The sequence below is a fragment of the Thamnophis sirtalis genome, unplaced genomic scaffold, assembly GCF_051295495.1.
Source record: "Thamnophis sirtalis isolate CommonGarterSnake01/CBP01778 unplaced genomic scaffold, rThaSir2_p1.2 scaffold_1, whole genome shotgun sequence".
Classification (NCBI taxonomy): domain Eukaryota; kingdom Metazoa; phylum Chordata; class Lepidosauria; order Squamata; family Natricidae; genus Thamnophis; species Thamnophis sirtalis.
The window spans coordinates 102,476,069-102,492,223 of NW_028261381.1; positions in this window are offsets into that span (position 1 = coordinate 102,476,069).

A 16,155-nucleotide genomic window follows, 5' to 3' on the forward strand; every position below is an offset into this window, starting at 1 on the left:
CAGTGCTTTTATTAAACTGACTAAGGAGATGCTTTTACAACAATAATGCATCTCTGTCTCTCTTCATTTTTCACTTTATTCTTGCAGTAAGTATTTATGAGTGAACAGATACTACAAAATTACAGATGGGCCAATGCATCGGATTCTTCGTTTGGTAACCCCAAATCTCTGTGCGAACCGGAACACAATGACAAAATTCATTTTTGTGATGTGGTTTGCAACTTTAAAAATGTATACAAATTGCTCATAAACATATTAAATCACAGGAAATAATTGGCAAAAATATCATACACTAGGGCAGTGATGCCGAACTTATGGCACGCATGCCAGAAGTGGTACACACAGCCCTCTCGTGGGCATGTGCACTGTCACCAGCTGCTCTTCTGGTTTCCAATGTGCCAGGCAGCTGTAGTGCCAGAAAATGGCCAAAAAGCCCCATTTTGGGGGCTTTTTCCAGGCCTTATCTGGGCCGTTTTTGGGGCGTTTTTCAGGGCATTTTGGGGGCCAAAAAACGGCCTGAAAACTCCCCCCCCCAAGCCTGAAAAATGGTCTGAAAACGGCCCAAAAAACCAGCCAAAAAGTAAGCATGCGCACGCTGGCCAGCTGGTTTTACAGTGCTCCAGCATGTGCACATGCATGTGCGTTCCGGTTTGGGCACTCAGTGCTGAAAAGGTTCACCATCACTGCACTAGGGAAAGTGTATACAAACACATGTACAGAACTACGCATATCAGCAAGCATGCATAATACATCTATGAATTTTCATGCAAGCTTTAAAGACGACAGTGGAAACAAGGCCTTACACTTGAATTTATAATTGGAAAAATGTGGAGTCATGGGTGAGCTGACTACATGGAATTAATATTAACCTCTATATTTTTATCCAAAATAAATATGACCCTCTAACCCTATCCCCCATTCCCCCCCCTTTCGATAAGTGAGGCATTAGGAAGACATGGTTTCATTATGGCACATGTAGCAAGTCATGAGACATTGATGTTAATACTGCAATAGCTATTAGATTCCCTCCCTTTTTGACTGCCTTCACATCTGGATATCAACAGGAATGAAAGTCTTAAGACTGAGCAGCCATGGCTGTGTGCATAGTCCAAGAAATACAGATGACCATTTGAAGCTAATTATAGCATTATCTTGGGCATGTTTACTCAGAAACTAGTCATAGGGTTCAGGGACTTTATTCCTGTAAATCAACGCAGGAGTTGTGCATCAGTGTTAGAACTGTGAAAAACAGGACGACTCTGAAGCTGTACTCATAGGCTTATTGACAGAAATAAAACCTACTGAACTCCATAGGACTTAGTTTTGGGGTAAATAATAGTAGCGTGCACACAAAAAAGAGCCTTATTTATCTTCCATCTGTTTCATTCTTAAATTTCCCATTGAGATGATAAATAATTATAAGGGTTAAAATGAAGCAAAGGGGCCTTCTCATGGATATGGAAATAGGACCACTTTAGCTTTGTTTGTGATGTCAGTTTCCACCCTCAGATATTTATTACAATTGGCATCAACAAGTCCTTTGACCTGCCACATGCACTGTGCTCTTCTCATCTCGACAATGAGTCATTCCAGATACTCTTTTGGCTTTGTTGCCCAATAGGCAAAGCTCACACAGCCTCATAATGCTAAAGGTTTACTCCATTGAGTGTAAACTATGTAAGGAAAGCTTCGAGGTGGCTTTCTCGTTCTAGAATAGCAGTAGCACTTAGACTTGTATACCGCTTCATAGTGCTTTACATCCCCTCTCTAAGCAGTTTACAGTGTCAGCATATTGCCCCCAACAATCTGGGTCCTTATTTTATCTACTTCGGAAGGATGCAAGGCTGAGTCAACTTTGAGCCTGGTGAGACCCAAACTGCCAAACTGCTGGCAGCCAGCAGTTAGCAGAGGAAGCTTGCAGTACTGCATTCTAACCACTGCGCTACTGTGGCTATAACAGAAACTTCCTGTCTAGTCTCTAGGTACCATATAATATCTGTTGATAGTTGGGCTCCCTTTGAACATAGCTGCGAAATCAGACTGAATTTTGATAGATGATCAAATAGTTTTACAATCTGTCAAAACCTACCTGTAATTTGAACCCCACTCCAAATTGAAGAAAGTGAGTGATTGCCTTCCTCTCCTGCCAAATATCACCTACTTAAATGTATTCCTGCTAGTTGGTGGTATTTGACAGTTGCAGAAGGAAATAAAACAAAGGCACTACACCAATGCCACGAGCAATGACATTAGCATTTGCTTCATTGTACCTTGGAACAGAATAGGGAATTTATACTAGAAGTAGCAAATGTTATGGTGATACAGTTTTCTGTGGATTCAAGGAGAAGATCTCTAAAGTACTCTGGAACCAGTGGAGATCTTGGGCTCCCTTTTAAAATATCTGTAGACATACAGCTTATAGGAGACGCAGTGGCTTAGTGGCTAAGACGCAGTGCTTGTTAATAGAAAGGCTGGCAGTTCGAATCCCTAGTGCTGCATAATGGAGTGAGTCCCCTTACTTGTTCCAGCTTCTGCCAATCTAGTAGTTCAAAAGCATGTAAAAATGTAAGTAGAAAACAGGAACAACCTTTGGTGGGAAGGTAACAGCGTTTCGTGCACTTTCGCCATTTAGTCATGCTGGCCAGAAGACCACAGAGACGTCTTTGGACAGCACTGGCAATTTGGCTTTGAAATGGAAATGAGCATCGCCCCCTAGAATCGGGAACGACTAGCACATATGTGCGAGGGGAACTTTTACCTTTTAGACACACAGCTAGAAATCATTTGGCTCTGATCTGATCAAATAATCTACTTGGTCCTTTTGTTGAGCTTACATTACAAAGCAAATTGCCTGTGGGTTATATAATGCAATGGCAATTACATTTACCACTCGAAGGATCTGTGGAGGCGTGATAGACTGAGAAGAAATGCTTCTCATACAAATATTAGAAAACTTGCTTGCAACACATATGAAAACATGTGCATCCTTTTGTACCTTTTTTTTTTAAGGGAAACCTGTTTAGAAGTAAGATAAGCAGGATTTAAAATGAGAAAAATAGGTAATAAATTGAAACTGATGCACAGTACACTTCATCTCTGACTTTGCTCAAATCTTTCAGTAGTAATAAAATAGAAGTTGATCTTGGATGTCCACTGCATCTTTCATGTCTTGGCAGCAGACATGTATCCACTAATCTGTCTGATTGTTGTTTGCAAAGCAGAAATTATAAACATAGAAAAGTGATTTTGCAAAGTGGAAAGAAAGAAGTGCCAATGGAATAATTCTATTGACGTCAATTCCCTTATACCTTGTTCAGAAGCTCTTTTGCTTCCCGTACTTTTTCTCATTTACATGTCTTACATTTGGCTTCTACTTTTATTACTGCAGCTGACCCCACATTTTTGGTAGTTTCTCCATTTCCATTATAGCTCAGTGCTCATTCCTTCTGTCAACATCTTCACAAAACTGTTCTCCAGAGCCATATGCAAGCTGATGTTTTTTATTAGCACATAATCTCCAGATCACGTCCAGACTAATTTATTGCAATAATTTTGGCATTCCACATAGATATAGAGGTCTGCTGCAATCTGATCTATGCTACATTTTTCTTAGTGTGACTTTTGTCTGGCCCACAACTGTTGGAGCATGTTTTGAAAGCTTTGTTCATCTTCTCATATTTTTCCCCATCCATCTTCACACAAGAGCAGAAAAGAAACAGGGAGTCTCAAAACAGCATGAGATGCTGAGAACATTTGATGTCTGAACTTCTGAAAACATGAACTTTCTCTTATGCCCTTAGCATCTATTGGGATTTGCTTTGACTAATGTTTTAAAATGTGTCTTTTAATTTCAAGAGAATGATTAAAAGTCAGCATGAAATATACTACAGCACCTGCCTGCAACCTCATGCTTATTTCCAAGAATGAGTCACAGGCATTTATAGAAAATAAGAATACCTGGAACTCCCCTACCAAATCTGAAATCCAACAGGTTCTGACAGGTTCTTGAGAACTGGTAGTGGAAATTTTGAATAGTTCAGAGAACTGCCAAATGCCACCTCTGGCTGGCCCCAGAATGGGGAGGGAATGGAGATTTTGCAGTATCCTTCCCCTGCCATGCCCACTAAGCCACACTACACCCACCAAGCCATGCTCACAGAACCGGTAGTAAAAAAAGATGAATTTTATCACTGTCCCCTACCCAGAAGAAGATCAAGCATAACCAGGGGTAGTAGAGTGCATTCTGGAGACATCGCCCTTTCTAATTTGCTTATGGCAAAGGGGTGTTTAGAGACTAGTCTTGCTCCCCATGGGAGCAAAAGTGCAAGAGTTTCCATTTAACAGAACTGAGGAAACCATGCTGAGGAGTACTTTGAAGTCATTTCCTGAAAGCATCATGACTAAGCAGGTCATTTAATACCTTATAGGCTTCTTTTGTGTGTCTGAGGCAACACAGCTTTTTTGCAAAAACCTATCACCATTCTGACATGTCATAGATTGAGACCAGACTGCTGGGATGATCAGTTGTTTCCAATTGATCTACTAAGATCTCCATTCTCCAGATATTCTTTGTCTCTTCAAATTTGTGATTCTTTATTAGAGAAAAGGTCTAGTCTGTGGTGGTATTTCATCACTGAATGGTCTCTGGGCACTTGTTTTAATGCCAGCATCAGGCTAAGATTTTTGGTTTTTTTATTCAGGACTTAAAAATCCTAGTTTTAACTTTCTCTAATACAAGTAGTCCTCAACTTACAATTGAACTTAAAATTTCTGTTGCTAAGTGAGATAGTTGCTAGGTGAGTTTTGCCCCATTTTACAACCTTTCTCGCCACAGTTGTTACATGAATCACTGCAGTTGTTAACTTTGTAACATGGTTGTTAAGCGAATCTGGTTTCTCCATTGACTTTGCTTGTCAGAAGGTCACAAAGATGACCACATGATCCTGGGACAGTGTAAGTGTCATAAATATGAACCACATGCCAAACATCCAAATTGTGATCAGGTGGCCATGAGGATGCTGCAGTGGTGGGTTGCAGGTGGTACGCCCCAGTATGGGCGTACCAAAGCATGCCCGGAGCACCAGGTACCGTTCCGGTACAGTGCTCTGGAGGGCACAACAGCCCACCCACATTTCTTACCTGTCTTTAACCTCTTTGGCACTTCCAGGCATGGCGTGTACAGCACCTGCATGATGCTCCGCTGAGCAGCTGGAGCGTCGCGGACGCGTCGCTGGATGGTAAGATGCATGAGTGTGCTGTGTGCATTCATGTGGAAGACACTGGAGCCCGTTGCAACCATACTGGTTGCAATGGGATCCGGAACCCACCACTGGGATACTGCAACAATAGTCATCAGAATAAGTAACAGTCAGAAGTCATTTTTAGCGCCAGTTGTAACTTCGAATGGTCACCGAATGAATGGTTATAAATTGAGAACTACCTGTAATTATACACAATTTATTTCCTGAAATTTCATTACCTGAACCTTTAAAAAAAAAAATCTTACCTGCTCTGCAAAAAATACTATCAAACAATCAGTAGATTTATACAATTAAAAGTAAGGTGTTTTTGACTCATCTTATATATAGCTTTCTCTTAGTATAAACATTTTTGCAATACATTTTCTCAAGTGCATTATATTTTTTGTTTACTTTCCCTAGGGTATTTTGAGTGCCTCTCAGAATTATCAAGCTATCATTGCTAAATTCAAAAACATTTAAATGGGATTTCTGTTTAACAGCCGACTTCTAATAATCCTGACTATTTTTGGAGCAGAACAAGTGGGAAGGAACAGAAAAAGCATATTTGCATGCCAAGGGAAATTCTAATCAAAGCAAAGGAGATACAAAACTGGACAAGAAAAATGGCTGAACCTGGGATCAACACTTTCCTAATTTACAGAGTTAAGATAAATTGCTGCTAGCTTTTGTTGCTATATAGGGACTCTTATCTTGCAGTTGGTACTATCGGCTGACATCAGCTGCTAGATTCCTTTTGAACACATCTGCACAAAATACTTGTGCCAAATATATACAATGTATGTCAAAATGAGGTGGGGCTTTTGTTTCATGGATGCACACATCATTTGGCTTCCCCACCACCACTATGGACATCCTCTCCTACTCAAAATAAAATTTCAGCTCTTGTATGCTAGGCCTCTTTATCGTTTAGCTAAGGGCTTGAAAATGTTTTCTTTAAAAAAATGGTGAAATGCCAAGTAGAATTCTTTTCCCAAAAAAGGTATTCTGTTTCCACCCGATAGTTCATATCCATCTTTCTGAAATGGTTGGTTTCACGATGAAGCTTGCAAAGTTCTTGCATCTATTTTTTTTAGTTTCTTGTCCTCAGTTTTTGAACTTTAAAAAGTTGGCCATATTACATGACAGCTTTGTCTCTCTTTTTCAATTTCCTAATATCTTATTTATATGTGTAAATATTTGATTTAGAACTAATTTGCTAGGGAAAAAAATGTTGGGCTGAGCTCCAGGCAGCTTAACTTCTTTCTTTATCTCAAAACATTCCTCAGTCTGAAAGCAGAAACTCTGGCAGATGAATATTTAGGAAAAACAGTGGTGTTGTGTTACTCACATACATAAACGCACACACTCCCATACACTCCCACAATCCCAAGTTGGATTGAACTGAGTTACCTATTACTCCACTTTAATGGCACTAAACCTCTGATGGCTATTGCTTATGCGTGCACTGGGCCAAATAATATTTTTGCAAGAAATTTAATTAGGGAATATTCTCACTTAGGCCAATAGAGGAAAACCAGTAATATCAAAAACTAGTATCATAGCCTCATACCTCAGAGATAGGTTGAGTCGGGAAGATAGATTTGGTTTTCTGGTTCAGGCTACTTCTTGGAAACTAAGATTCCAAACCAACATAGCAGTTAGCAGTTAGACTTATATACCGCTTCATAGGGCTTTCAGCCCTCTCTAAGCGGTTTACAGAGTCAGCATATCGCCCCCCACAGTCTGGGTCCTCATTTCACCCACCTCGGAAGGATGGAAGGCTGAGTCAACCTTGAGCCGGTGAGATTTGAACTGCCAAACTGCAGATAGCAGTCAGCTGAAGTGGCCTGCAGTACTGCACTCTAACCACTGCGCCACCTCGGCTCTATGACCACATGACCACATGACATATCATATGCTTCAACTGTCCTTCTTTTTAAGGAATAATCTCTATGGTTGAATCTCTGTCCATGGTAAATCAGTGTGTTTGAGTGAATTTGGGGGATTATTATTATTAGTTTTTACAAGTTGCTAATGTGCAAAAAAACATGCAGTAGCTTTCTGTATGTCACATTCATTCTGTCCTCCTAAGGGGGTTAAAATGGCATATTCTCATTCTTATCATCTTCATTCACTGCAATCTATGGTGCTAGGCAAGATTGAACCATCCAGTTAACTTTATAGAGGAAGGATCTGTATCTTTCAAATCCTAATCTGACATCCTAACTCAGCCTTTTTAATTTATTAGGAATTCATATAGTGAGATTTGCAAGGCAAATTGCCTGGTTGGGGAGGATTGCTCTATCCATTGTACCATATATGTTGCTTGAATATGCATGCATATAGATCCAAACTGCAGCATACTTCTTTAATTTTCAACAACTGTCCAGCATTATTTTGTATGTTTAGGAATATGTTTAGGAAAACACAGAACATATTTTCTACGTTCTATGTTTCTATGCTTCCATACCTCGGTGGTTAAAGGAGTTAAGATGACTGCAAATGTTTTCTACAAGTCACATAACTTTAAATATATTTTGTCAGTAGGCTGGGAAGAAGAGGTGATAGGTTTCCCCTAACTGCAAATAAACCCCAATGATCTCATTAAGCAAATATTATAAACTGTCATCCTCTGCTGCAAGAATATTTTGAGTGACTTTGTTATACTAGGCTAAACGTAGGCAGATCCTTGAACTTTTCAACCCAGCTCATACAAGCCTCCTCATTGCTTTTTCCTGAATACCTTCAAGTTACCCATATCTTATCCAAACATAAACCTCAACACAGAAGGGCAAAGGTTTCCCACAGAGGACTAAACAGCAACAGTGCTCTTTGGAAAAGAGTTGCCATCACATCTCTGGTAAGAGCTTCAAACTAGGTTTGTTTGTTTTGCAATGCCATTGTGGTACATTCTGGACATTAAGTTCATGCTGTAATCTGTTAGATGTTCTTGTCAGATAGATACTTCCCAGAGCTTTGCAAAAGCATGCAGGACAGTTCTCTGCTGCTCTCTTGTACTTACTGTAAATCTTGAGAAGATTCAATGTCTTATTTGGAGATTTGGGTGGAAGTGTTGGAAAGTGATTGTCTAGGAAAATTCCTCACTACAACCAACAGTATCTCTGTAAACTAAACTTGCCCGTCACTTCTTTTAATTTAGTGATTCTAATCAGAAGAAGCTAGATTAAAGCTTTTTGTTCTTTGATGTACAATTTTCCAAGAGTCACTAACTTCATCATCATCTTCACCATCATCATAGAAGTAATCAATCTTGTGACCCCATTACTATGCAGAATTAGTAGTATTAATTTATATGAGAAGGAAGCCCCTTTTTTTGCTGGTTACTTACTTTTTTATGGAATCAGAAGTCCAGTCACTGCAACTACTAATATCTCCACTAAATATTCCTTTCCCCCATTTTTTTGGAATTTAGACTACATAATCATAAGCCTATTTTACAGTTTCATATATTTTCAACATCAGAATGGTCAAAATGACAACAACAATGATGATTGTTGGCAATTTTCAACAGTCATGCCATCAGTGCTTAGAGCTTGGTTGAGTTTTGGTGCTTCAGCTGTCTATACAAGTTTTGTAGTAACTTGTGTAGTGAACATTTTGTAATTGTACATGACATGAACTCGAATGGGCAGGTAAGCTTTGAAACAGAAACTATGCTTATTTCATTGTGATGCATGTAGATGATATTAACCTGAATGGACCAGTTACGAGTCCAACAGTTTCCTGTGTTGTAGCACTTAATAAATGTAGATATTATGTTTGTTTCTTATTTGCCAAAAATAAGAATCTTGTTTTTTATTATCTTATTTGGCTTACTGGGCATTCTATTATCTTATTTGCCTTACTGGGCATTCTATGGCCAGTGTGTGACATTCATCCATTTGACTGTCCCTGTGTGCCCCACTATGGTGGCTGCGGCAGTGGGCATGGAGATCCTGGGGACTGCAGCGGTGGCAACCCTACAAGTTTGGCCCTCCACAACAGTCCTAGTTTTACTTGTGTCCCTTGGGGAAATTAATTGCCCACCAGTCTGTAAAACTCTGTTTCCACATGGAAGATTCTTGTAAATAGTTTCATATCTGAACCAAATCACTGATGCAGATTTTAAGAGGGTGCTGGAGGCAAGAGGTGTCTGCAAAAATCCCCCCCCCTTTTTTCCAAGACAGATATCTCCTGTCTGCAGAAGAATACTGGGATACATACTACCTTTTGTGGACTAATTATACACAAAGGATATAAACCATTTATAATGATTCTGAATCATTATAAATGGTTTGACATTCACTCACATTTAAAATACGTAAAATATGTTTTGTGTAGTCATGCCAAAAATACAATTTCAGTAACATTCATCTGACTCCACATTCCCTCATAAGTCCCCCACCATCATGACAAGCACGACATCTGAGATCCTTATTGATCTGTTTCCCAGACGAGTGCCCACCGGATTCTAAGCAACATAGAGTGTACTCCCAATTAGTTTATGTAAACAAGTCAAACATGAACTTTGCAGCAATGCTTTCAGCAAAATGATAAAGATTCTTTTGAATCAAGGTTGAGTCAAGGCTGATAATTTTATGGAAATGTCCATGTAGCTTTCTGGCAGAAATGATTTACTGTCACCTTATTCTGGGATGCTTTTAGACTATCCAGACTAGCCTTGACTAGCCTTGGTCTCTTATCAAAGTAATATCCAGATGTGACCTTGCTTAATTTTTTGAAGAGCAGCCAAAGTCACCTAATTATATAAGTGATCTTCTCAGTTGATCTGCACCAATTACTCAGTGAGGCTGTGTTGTGGCTTTGAAAACCAGGGCCAAAGCAGTGCTATCATTTTCTATACTTTTTTTGCTTTCCTTTACAACAACAATAATAAAACAGTCACCTTCTGCTAGCTTGAAAAGGAGCAGAAAATTCTATTTTTTCAGAAACACCAACCAAAGTAGCATTTCATAGGAAGTATGTTAGAAAATAACCAGTTTCTCAGCAAGCCTATCCAGTAAATTCCTATCAGTGTTTTAGAATGGCTTAAATATTTTTTTAAGCAAAAGTGTGGAATGTTCTTGCTATTTAGATTTACAAATATGAGTATACATTGACCATTTTAAAATTAATCATTTGTTGTAGTGGAAGAGATCAGGTGGGAAGTAGGTGCCTTCAGGAAAAGCTTTTTTTAAATAAAGATTTATTTTATTTTATTTTTGAATAAACACAAACAGACAAAACACAAAAAAAACCCACACAAAACCATCTTCCATTACAAATTGTAGACAGCGTGCCGATTGGTTACAAAAACCTCCGTTCCACAGTCATCACCTACAATTCATATCAAATCATATATTTTAAATCAAATATATTTATATATATTACTATCATCATACCTCAACCTTCATTTGACTATGATTGTTTTTATGTCCTTTTATATAAAATATTCCAGATTTAAAGCAAAATCACATAATGGCATTCCATTAGCTCTTCCAAATATCGTCCAGTAACATTACATCTTTATAATATGTTCTAAATAAAAATTGGTTATATTTAATAACAGAGTTTCTAAACCTCCTTTTGTAGTCATCATTTGTAATTTATATCAAATTTCCTCTGATCAAACCAATACATATATATGCATTATTATCATTATCAATCAATTATTTAACTGTATCCATTATCACTTCATTTTATACATAATGCTCTAAATTTAACTAAATTTGACTTAATTTTTTATTATAAGCTTTCATTACATCAACTTGTGTCTTTCCAATAATAGTGCAGTCTTATGTCTCTTGCTATTTGTGGCATTAGTATTCTGGTTATTTCCTTAGTAAGTTTAGTATGAACTTCTCTTTGCAACTTATTGCTTATTGCATATCTTGTATAAGCTCGAAACCCTCCATCTGCTTCTTCAATCAGCTTATCTTTGGTTATCACTAGTGCTTCTGGCAAAATTTCTCTCCTTAGTTCCATCAATTCTTTTCTCTTTTCTTCTATACTTTGAAATCTGGGGTAGAGCTCTAGTCCATGTATCTCCCCTTTCCATATTCCACTCTTTCCATTTCCAACCACGCTCAGGTCACTGTCAGTATCAATAATTTTCTTGTCTCTTTGTTTATTTTTTCCTTCAGTTTTTAGAACTCTGACCTCCACTTTCTTCATTTGATGAACATCCTCAATTTTTCCATCAAACTTTACTGTTCTATGATTTATGTTCTCCAATCTCTTCTCAATTTTCTCTGTTACTTCTAGTAATTTTTGAATTTCAAACATAATCTTTTGCAATGTTAAGGTTTCTTTTTCATGTTGCGCCATTCTTCCAACTTGTAAACACTGCCACTCTGATATTCAAAACTTTTTATTAAATTTAACACAAGTTCATTTATAATCTTTCTAGACAAGGCTTTGTTTTCACTCCACTCCAGCTGCCAATAAAGCTCCCAAAGAGAACCTGTATAAACAACCAATGCTCTTCTCACTATCACTCTCTGTAAACAAGCTGAGGAACCTTGAAATGCAAAGTCAAATGATCAAAGAGAAAAAAGAAAAGACAATATTTCCAAGTCTTCCAAACCTCCAAGTGGCAGTGTTACTTCCTTTCCCTCTGTTATTACAGCCCTCTTTGTATTCCTTTTGTATCTTCTTTATATTCCAGGCTTAAAAAAAACAAAATTCTTAAATGGAGCAACAAAAACCCCCATCCAATTCAGCACTATAAAAATAAGGAAAAAGATTTTAATCTATAGGTATAAAAAAAAAGAATATAAAAAATAGAAGAAAAACATTTCCAAAAGTTCCATCCGCAAAAGAAAATTTAAAAAAGGATAACACACTGTCTAATGTAGCTTAATTTCACCACTTGTTCTCTTCTGCTTTCAAATTTAATTTAGCTTTAATTTTTTGGGGGTAGTCTCTTTTATAATATTTCCTCACCAGATTGACACACTTTCTTTTTCCATTTTCCTCCCGTTCTGGAGCTGTCCCAACTTCAGCAACTTCAATGGCTGCGCTTCTGTCGCTGGCAAAAAGAGATTCTCCTGGATCAATCAGGGACTTTGCGGTGTCCCTGAGATCAGCAGGACGTACTCTTCCCTGTCACCATCTCTTCGGGATGGTTTAGGTCCAAAAGAACTGTCCAGCGGCAAAAGTATCAACTGCGATCTTGGCGCTCCATGATTGCATGTCGTGTCATTTTGTCGTCAGCTCCTCCTTCCAGGAAAAGCTTTTAACATGCTGTCATATTCAATATCCTATGTGTGGTCCTGGCAACAGGTTACACTTCGTTTCTTCTGACTAGCTGTGCTAAAAACCATCCATGTGGGATTCCGAACAATCTGTGGAAATCCACACTAAAAGACAGCAAGACACTGTTTATTTTTTCCTTGTAACACTGATTTCTTCTCCCTCCGTAAAAAAAAATTACTTTTTTTCTTCCTCTTGAGTCTGTCTCCTCTTTCATCTTCCACTCATGTTATCAGAATCCTCCCCCAAAAAACAATGATCAAGATGCATAGTTGTTGTCCCTCACTTTAATAAGCAGTAGTGAAGATTTTCAGTATCCATCACATGTAGAATGTTTTAAGCAATTGACTGTGGATTGGACTATATGGACGCTTGGCTCCATTTGTGAAATTCACTTCAGGGTTAGAGCTCTTGTTTACACTTTCCCTTTTTCCAACTGGAAGCATATAGAATTCTGCCAACTCTTCCCACTACGCATCTTCTTGATTGGCAGGGCAATGCTGGAAGGAGGACAAGATTGGACATATATACAGTCATCTATCTAAAGTTCCTTACAATGCATAGCAATAGAGCCAGTTTGGTCTAGTGATTAAGGCACCTGGCTAAAAACTGGGAGGCTATGAGTTCAAGTACCGTGTTAGCCATGAAAGACAGCAGGGTGACTCTGGGCCAATCACTCTCTCTCAGCCCCACTCGCAGGGGTTGTTGTTATGGGAAAAATAGGAGGAAAAAATAGTATTGTGTGCATTTGTCACACAATACTATTTGAGTTATTTGTAGAATGAATCAAAGCAGGAAATAAGCAAACAAATAAGGTTTTGTCCAGCTTATACTGAGGTATACATAGTTTGAAGCCGAGACTCAGAATTTCCCAAAAAGAATGCAAGTGACCAGCTGTCTGCATGGAGCATAAATCCTTCCACTCCCCACCATCCAGTTAGAGCTGAAGAAGCTTCTTGGATGAGAAGAGAAACATCTTTAAAGAAAAATAAGAAAGTGCACTCGCCTCTTAAAAAAGCACCTTTGGGATTCCCAAACTTGTTCTATTTTATTATAATCTACAAATATAGGTGCACATAAACAAAACCACGATATTGTTGGAAACAGCATTTTAGCTGCTACATTTTAAAGAATAGATTATACTGTATAACTTCCCTAAATGTTTAAATAATTCCAGTATTAAACAATCTCTGGCTAAATCACTAAGTAGAATTGACGTGAAGTAAATCAATTGTTAGCTATTATCAGAACAATCATAAAATGGCAAGACACAAGACACAATTAGTTTCTTGCAACAGTTGAAATGTTTGCTGTCTAGGTTTAATGCTACTTCTGTCTGGGCAAAAAAGTTTAAGCCTGAAACTTGCAAAGGCTAAAAATAATTCTTTCCTCCTCAAATAATCAATATAAAATTAATGGTGACGTTATAGCATGTCTACATGTACAGATCTGATACATCTTGGTAATCACAAGTGATAGGAAGACTAGCAACAGAAAGTGTAGCTTTCAGAGAGGTAGAGCAATTTATGAAGTATTCTGCTAAGGCAGTTAGGAATAATGTCTTCTTTCCCATGCCCTCTTCTCCATAGCTGTAAATACATAGGAATGTGGCAGTGATTTACAGCTACTTGTGCCAATTTATCTAAGTTAACTTCCTTCACTATGTCTACTATAGTTAGCTTAAGCTTGTGGCTATTTAGGAGTAGAGTTTCTCTTCAATTTGATTTCTCTTCAATTCTCTCCTGACTTATCAGAGAGCAAAGATATTAAATTACACTGGCAATTCCTGGTCTTCTCTCTTCAGCCTCCCTCAATGCATGTCCATTGCTGTCCATCCCACTTTTACCATGGCTTTCTCAATATGCTATCGAAAAGCACTTCAAGAGTCTTGCCTCTGGCTCTCCTGGATTCATCAGGCAATCCTTTTTGGTTTACCAGTGATCATTTTTTCCTCTCTTTCTTCTCTCTTTCTAGCCAGATCCCCACTTTTCTATGAGAAAGAGTCTGCCTGTGAGGGAAAAAAATGTTATTTTCTCTTCTCCTTTACAAAGAAGAACAACAGGCTTGTCTGGGAGTTCACATGACAGGCTGGCAGGTACTACTTAACTGCTTTATGTATTAACTTCTATTTTACCTTTTTCCCTGTTGATTTCTTTGGCTTACTACTTGAAAGAGAAATTCACGTGTCGTGATGTGTCTATACTTACAAAGATCAGAATCGTGTAATTCATGGAATTCATAGTAAGACTGTTTGGAAACAAAAGTTAGACTTTGAAGAAGCAGAGAAGAAGAGCATTGATGCCTTTGAACCTTGGTGTTCAAGAAGACTCTTGAGAAAATGGGCAGCCAAGGAAACAGACTGATGGATCATCAAACAAATCAACCCAGAGTTCTCAATCAAGATACAAATGACCAGGCTGAGATTATGATACTTTAGGCACATTATGCAAAAATCTAGCTCTTTGGAAAAGGTTCTAATGCTGGGAAAAGTGGAAGGAAAGAGAAGAAGAGGATGACCAACAACACTGTGGATTAATTGGTTATGTGGCAGCAAGAGCACCATTGGAAGATCTGAAGGACCAGGTTAGAGATGGAACAACATGGAGAAAATCTATCTACGTGCTTGCTAGAAGCTAAAAATGACTTGATGGCACACCATCAATCAATTTAAAAAAATCTTATTCTCTGAATTTTGAACAATGTTGCCATGAAAGAGAATTGTGTGATAGGTAGATATGGTTATAATGAGCTTGCCTTTAAGGTGGGAAAGTAGAATGAAGAGTTTTCCAGGAAAGAAATTGCACACTGATGATGGCGCCACTATAAATGGAGACAACTACTGTGGCAGAATGAAGAGCTTGTGAGTAGACCATCTCTTCCTAATTCCTCTCTGACAAGGATAGAACTTGGGATCATCCACAAGTGCTCCAGACAGTTGCTCCTTGTGAGGAGATTGCAAGACAGCAGTCTCTGGCAGGTTTAGAGCTGGGTTTGGTTTGGTTTGGTTTTATTCAACTTGTATGCCGCCCTATTCCCGAGGGACTCAGGGCGGCTAACAAAACTGGAAGGGAAGGGAAACAATACAAAAGGAAAAGAAAACAAAGACAAACAACAATACAGAACCAACTTAAAAGGTCTCAACAAGCATACCAATTCGAGTGAGGATGGAACTCAGTAGCCCCAGGCCTGCTGGAACAGCCAGGTCTTAACGGCTTTACGGAAAGCCTGAAGGGTGGTGAGGGTCCGAATCTCCACGGGGAGATCGTTCCAGAGGGCCGGAGCAGCCACAGAGAAGGCCCTCCTCCGGGTAGTTGACAGCTGGCATTGGCCGGCAGATGGAATTCGGAGGAGGTCTAGTCTGTGGGATCTAATGGGTCTTTGGGAGGTAATCGGCAGGAGGCGGTCTCTCAAGTACCCAGGTCCAATACTATGTAGGGCTTTATAAGTGACGACTAGCACCTTGAAGCGTATCCGGAGACCAATAGGCAGCCAGTGCAGCTCGCGGAGGATAGGTGTAACGTGGGTGTACCGAGGCGCACCCACAATCGCTCGCGCGGCTGCATTCTGGACAAGCTAAAGTCTCCGAACACTGGAGATGAGGGAATAGCATCTTGCTCAAACCATAATCAGCACCTTCAAAAGGACACAGGATTCACATTTA